The sequence below is a fragment of the Netta rufina genome, assembly GCF_964035555.1.
Source record: "Netta rufina genome assembly, chromosome: 14".
Taxonomy (NCBI): Eukaryota; Metazoa; Chordata; class Aves; order Anseriformes; family Anatidae; genus Netta; species Netta rufina.
This window is the reverse complement of record NC_140137.1, coordinates 10024928-10032197: the sequence shown is the minus strand read 5'-3', so window position 1 is coordinate 10032197 and position 7270 is coordinate 10024928.

Here is a 7270-nt window from a genome sequence, read left to right as displayed (position 1 = left end):
ACCTTTCCAAAATTCAACTCCTCCTGGATTTAAAAAAAAAGAGCAATGATACTTATCCTATACTTCTGCAGGGAGCAGTGGGGGTAAGGACCTTAAGAGGTGGCTCTTGCTTTGGTCCTCAGGGCTTTTTAAGTCATGCCAAGCATTTCACTTGGTGCCAAGCAGGGAGATAGAACTTTGGGCTTGCTATGGAGAGGTCATCGCAAAACTATGCATAATTCTGCATTGTGCCAGAAATTCTCTTTAGTTTTATTTCCACAGCGAGGGGCTCTGTTTACGTCAACATGTATAAACTTGAAAGACTCTTCAGACTTTCTGTACAAGGATGGGAAGCTTGTAACAAAATTCTGGGATGAGACTAATGCTGTCCAATGTCCTGGCCAAATGTACTGTACAAACCCTGAGGTTTTCTGCACGTTCAAACCGTGTCGAGACCAATTTAAAATGTTTGAAATCTAGGAGACATAACAGGCATTATACTAAGTATGGCCTCCTCTAATGTCCATTCAGCACAAGGAGGAATTTGTCATGTATTCCCAGGTGTCACCACCAGATAACACAGGAGAAGTCCTGCTGAAGCTCCTTCTTTGCCTCTATAATTTCAGTCTTAATAACCCTGTTGCAGCTGCTGTCCTAACCACTGGCCCCTGCTCTTACCTCTCCTCAGTCTGGGTCAGGAAAAGCACAAATATGATGTAAGAAGGTCCTTCCTTATTTTGTTATTCTTCTAATTAGCCTTCAGCTGAAGAAAAAGAAAAATCAAGAAATCACCTCTCTGTAGAAAGAATATTCTCTGAGGACACTTGAGGAAGGATATCAAGGAAGTATTCATGTAGCTGAACAAACTTTCAACTCCACAGATACTATGAAAATTTGTTTTATGTGCACTGTATGACTGAAACAGGGCAAAACAATCTTAATTCTGTTTCCATCTCCTTTATTATGGGATTTGGACAGAGGAGATCAGCTCTTATCATTGCCAGGCATCTGTAATGCAGCACTTCTCAATCTTGTTTTTACATGAAAAATAAACCTATTCTTCCCATATAAAACAGACCTTATCTTATTGCTCCTGTTTTAACTTTTCTCTGGTTTATCTGAAGTAGGAAGTACCCAATTTTTATGCACTTACCTCTCAGAAAATGAAATATTGCTCCTGGTACTTAGAAGCCCATTCAGCTTTGCTTTTCTTGCTGCGTACGGGAAGTGATATCATCCCCACTCCAGGTCACTTTTTTTCTTTCATGTTATACGCTTTGTCCTCTTTGGAAACAGTAGAGAAGTGTTTGAAAGGTGCTTTCCTCGCATTCTGCAATGCACAGCTGTCCTCATTACCCATAACCAGAGAATCCAGGTCGTGTTTCCAGGTGTTACTCCAAGTTATAATTTTGAAATGTTTTAAGAACAAGTTAAAATTCAAGGCAAGATTTGTCAGTACAGTATACAGCCACAAGTTCATTTCAGTGCTTGCAAATACAAAGTTTCACTGGATGCAAAATATAGATTTCATGTTGTTTTCTTAATAAAAAAATTTGAGACCATGAAGTTTAATACCCTATATGGTCAGATATGAAGACCATTCATTACTAGGAGTGCTGCCAGCTAATGTCTTAATCATTCCTCTGTTGTAGCACACTCCATCCCTTGAAGATGGAGTTACAGTATGGAAATTCGAAAGGATGAGTTGATTTTCAATTCCTCCATCCTGAGAATTTTCAGAGTTTTCAAATACAACTCTGGATTATAAAGACTGCAGAGCCAGGTCGAGCTCCACTGTGATGCAAGATTTTATGGATACTCCTAAGAACCTAACTAGAAAGACATCTTTTGAAGCTGTGTGAGAAGAAGCTGTAGAAGCTGTATCCAACATGGATAACCTTTACTGAGGCGGAGAGGATGCAAAGTTCATACCGAGAACACGAGCTGTGGAACAGGCAAACAGAAACCTCACTGGCTTATAATGCCAGGTGTTGACTGGGCACTAACAAATTAACCCAATTATTAGATAATCCTGGCTTGTCAACATTGCGAGAATTGCCTCATGTTACATATTATTCCTTTTCTCTCCTACCACCATTTCCCCTGCTGGCATTTGCCTTGGCATCGAGCCCTGGAGAAGGATCAGACCAAGGATGAGAGGAGGGCACAGCAGAGGACCTGCTTGTTCCTGGCGTGGAGGAGCTGTGCCTGCTATCACCACAACCACCCCATGTGCTTCCACATGCCCAGACTCGTGGGACAGCAGTTTGGGCACATTGGTGCTGGGATGGCTCTGCACCGGCTGCCTGCTTTCAGAGAATTTTCATTTCATGTCACAGAGCATCAGGGAGAAAGAAACAAGCATCATTCATAAAACAAATCAAGAACAAATATATTTTCACAGCGTGGCATCCTGATTACACTCGGGTACATGCACATCCCTCCAGCCCATCCAAACACGCCTGGTAAACCCCAGTGTGTCATCCGTGAGCTCCCAAAGTCTTGGCTTGTGTCTGTGCTCTGCTGTATGTGTGACATCTTCAGTATACAGTGCTCCTGGTCTGGCTTGTGTACATTCACAGAGACAAATGATGGGGCCTGTGACAGTATGGAGGAAAATGGTTCTTCAGTCGGAGAGGAAGATACTCCCCCAGAAATTAAAGAAAAAGATGCTCCCAGTTTGGAATCAGGTGAAAACATTTCTTCCACATATATTTAGTTGCTTTTCTCCCCCTTTGTATAATCTACTACAAAAGTTTTGAAGTTAGTTGCAGTATTTATTTAAAGTTAATTGTATTATTTAATATCCTATTTTCTAAAGCCTATTGTTTTAGGGACTTTGTGGGGACTCAGTGGAATGGCCTCTGCTTTGGTCCATTTGACAAGTGTTTCCCCTGCCTGCTGAGGCACTGCAGGGGCAATAAAAGATTCTTCCCTACACTGCTAGCAGAGACAGAGCTTTGCAATTTCAGTTCACCTCAGCAGGTGTGAGCCATCCCCATACACAGAGCCTTTCCTCACTGAGCACTGCAGGTACATCAGTGTGCATGGCAGCTGCTCCAGCCCAGCCACCCCAACTGCAAAGCCTAACGCCCTCAATCATTTGATTTCCCTTTTCAAATCAAATTACTGGGGCTCTACATTAGCAAAACTCGTGCTCACCCTTCAACGGATTCCTCATTTTCCCTAATCTTGTCTTTATAGTGCAGATCCCGGCTACTCTAAAATCCATTACTTCCAATAAAGATCCTTTAAAGTAACTAGCTCCTCCATTTTTTTCTCTGCTGTCACCCTAAACCTCCACAAAAGCAGAAGGGCTTTTAATCAGTATCTCCCAGCTATGCTACCCTAAGCACCACTAGGGTGGTGCTTGCTAATTTTGGTACAGGCAGACACTTGCTTGCATTCTGTCCCTGAGACAGGAAGATGTGGATAAGTGAAACCAGCTTTTGGCCTGTGGCTCTCTCCCCTCCTGCTGTCACTACATTTTTATCAGGGTTTCTCCTGCAGAGTCTGATAACGAAACCTATCTGTGCGACTGGGTGAGCAACACCCCACCACGTGTCCCTTGTGGGAAGGTGGAAGAGCAACAGATATGGGGTCCACAGAAAAAAAGAGCATTTCTTCCTGGGGAAAAAGGCTGAGGAACAGCAATTCAGGAAATCACCCATCCCTCCAGCACTACTACAAAATCACAGAAGCCTCCACCAGCAATATCCATCTTTATCTCCTCCTGGTCTAGGCAAGCCCCATGCTGAAGAAGCCTCAGCAAAAGAACAAAACAGCCATCACATTCACATCTCTCTGCCCTTTTGTCTCTGTCCTTTCCTTGCTGTACCAGACCTTAGCCCCAGCTCATGACCGCATATTTATGAAGGACACTGACCTACTCGATTCAATCCTTGAAAGACCTACAGCGCTGCTGTGCCAAACCACAAATAAAAGCAATCTTTGAAAAACAGATAAACTAAATAAATAAATAAATCCCTCCCTAATCCTTCTGTTTTGGCAGAGCTTGGAAACATGCTTTAATGCATGAGTAAGTGCTTAGACATCTCCAGGCATCCTACTTTTCTCCTAGCCACCAGCATGATGACTCGGAACCTGTCTGCTGGCACTGTGCTCACTGTGTGTGAGGAGCTCAGAGACCTGGGACTGCTTTGCCATGGCCATCCAGGAGCCTGGGGATGGTTTCTGCTCCCCAGTTCCCATGCACGAAGGTGTCACACCCTGTAGAGGCAGTCACCCTGTTGTTGAACCACGGCACAAAGGGGAGCTGGCAGCAACGTTGGAACCATTGAGGAAGCCTGGCTGCCAATGGGCCTTTAGGAAACCCATGATTTATGATTTGCCACAGTAGCTACGTGCTCATTTCTTCCCCCTGGGGTGAAGGACCCAAAGCTAACAATGCTGAGTCCTTATCTGCAGAAACATTTGCTGGGGAGTGGTCCAAAAGTTACTGAGGCAGGGCTAGGTTCTCTGAAGTGCTTTGTCCTGTTCCCAGATGAAGGTTTGCATCCAGTTAAATCCTTCGAGATTTATCAGTGAGTACATATAGAGATGTGAGTAAGAAAACTGTTGGACACAGTGGTAAATAAGAGGTAATGCCCCTGTGTTCCTTATTCCAAATCAGTACATTCTGTGGCAGATGGCTAGCCATATCTGAGCTGTGGTTTTAACTCTGATAACCATATAGCACATCTACTAACAGCAGAGAGAGGTGGCTCGAGATGAACAGATGTTATAGATGAAGAAGAGCTGATCTGGCTCCACTGACAACCCAGATAACAAATTCAGTAGTGTTTCCACCAGTAGGATGGAAGGACCCATTAAATATGTCATTTCTTTCAATTGCTGGAGGTTGCTATCTGCATCCCAAGGAGGCACCTCCCTCACTTTTGCAACCCACAAAATCAAGAAACAACTTTGCCTTTGCCTTCAGATCCAGATGAATAGGTGTTACTGTAACACTGGATGGAGATCTGCTAGCAAAGATGAGCAGAAGCTAATTTTGGGGGATATGAAGATGAAGCCAGGACTAAGGGAGGCTGTATGAGCTGGTTTTCAGGCTGAGGAGATGGTGCTGTGGGTCCCAGCTGAGATGCACTGGCAGAGCTCTGTGTAATTTTTTTTTGTGATGCTAAACCTGTTCCTTGGCAGAGCTCTTATTTAAAGCCGTGCTGAAATCCCTTCCAAAACTCAGACAGAGAAATCCCCAAGTGGACTTAACCCTGGTGGAGTTCCAGGGCTGTCCCTTGGGGTCCTGGCACTGTGGTCAGGTCCCAGAAATTTGGCTGCTGGGCTGGCAGTGCGACTTGAGAGCTGTGCAGGGCCCTGGGATGTCAGGGCAGTGGCACATGGGGGATATTTCTGAGGGTTTGTTCCCCCCAGTGCCACTGCACTGGCTTTGCTGTGGGGCAGTTACAGGCTGGGGTGTCAGTAGAGAGGCTCCTGGGTTTGGGGAGTTGTCTCCCCTCCAGAGGGCTTGAACAGATTTGACACCAAGGGAAGAGACCCGCTGTGATTTTTAAATCATTGCTAATCCCTGAGTGTTTTTACTGGCCCCTGGAGCCTGGAGACCAGCAGCAGCTGGAGCAGAGCTGAAAGGCAGGAAACAATTGGCCTTGTTAGACCTTGCTATTGAGGGAAGGGATTTTTCATTTAATTGTGCAGCGTTTCCAGGGCGGGTGGGTTTCTAAACAGGACCACTGCCCGGTCTAGGGGGCTTTCCTGGGAGAAGGTGAAGATGCTCTCCCTCCTCCAGCCTTGCTGAAGATCAGCAGGAGGTCGGGGAGGACCAGAACAGGCAGGGAGCCCCTGCCCAAAAGGCAGCTTTCAACCCTGCCAGGCTTTCACCTGCTGCCCTGTGGATGGCACTGGGGCCACCCAGCCCGTCCTGTGCCCCCGCCGCGGGGCTCGCGCTGCCCTGGCTGCCAGCCTGAGCGCTGACACCAGCTCTGAAGTCACCATCCGGAGCAGGAAGCTGGGGATTAGCGGGAACATTGCTTGTCAAGGGGATAATCACGGGCACATGGCACAGATCGGATAGCCCTCCCGCCAGCCAGAGCTACTAATGAGGTGTTTCCCCTGCTGCTGGTGAAGGGCTGGTAATGAAGTTCCTGTCCTATTCCCTTTCCCGGAGCTGGGTATGACGGCTGTCAGACAGGAACCTTCTGTCTGAAATATTCTGCTCCTTGTCCTTGTGGTTGCCCTTCTTTGTGCTGGGCACAGGAGCTGTGTTGAGTCCCTGAGCCCCACGGGGCTTCTCGAGGCTCATCCACACCAACCTGCCCCAGCCTCCCCCATACACACCACATGGCCCAGCTTCACTGCTCGGCTGCCTCTTTTCTTAAAGGGTTGGGCTATTTAATTTTAATTGGTATTTACATAACGAGTAGCCAAGCAATGAGCTTGTTTTTTACATAGGAATAAGGCCAATGCTAAACAGCCACTATGTACTTTTGGGTTTTGCTCAATAAATACGTCAGCATAAGGCAGGTGAGTAAAATAAAGATTTTGCTTTTACAGGGTACCGAAGGCTCTGCCCGTGGAGTGAAAATTGTCTGAAGGTGGTTGGAGGTCACAAGGTAGCCTTATATTTGTAGGTCTAATTTAAGGACATCAATGGAAAGTACAATTTGAAGGCATACTCCAGGAAAATGCCCACATTTAAAGAAATCCAGATCTCAGCAGGACTCTGCCATAGTCCTGATAAGGAGCAGGACAGTGGCCTGAGAAATGGACATGGATGAGATGGCACTGACGAGTGAAGGACATGGCAGAGGGGCTTGGGAACCCGTGCTCAGCTGCAGGTCTGCCTCCTGTTTGCACCTTTGTGGTTCAGTACAAGGCACCTGCTTCCTGACATGGGCTCCTACGTGAAAGACTTTAGCTTCAGAGAAGCATGAAAAAGACAAGAAAGTTTTAATTAAAAATAATAAAAATAATAATAAAATAATAGTAATAAAAGCTACAGAGGCTGTCAGAGAAGATGCAAACCAATTTACAAAGCAGGTTCAGCCCTGCAAGGTACCGGAGCTGCCCAAAGCCCTGCCTGGAGCCTCTCCCCAGCTGGCCGGGCGCTGGGTCTCACAGAGCAGCTCCAGACGCCCCCTTTCCTCTGCCCACAGCGAAGCTCCTGTGAACCAGGGTCTCCTTCATCTCCCACAAAAGCTGCTGACCTCAGTCGCAATGATAATAATAACACAGACTGTGTGGGTTGTTTAGTTAATGAGCCTCAAATTCTTGGGCGAAAAGAAAGGTTTGGGGACTTGGCTGGCGAAGTGAGGGA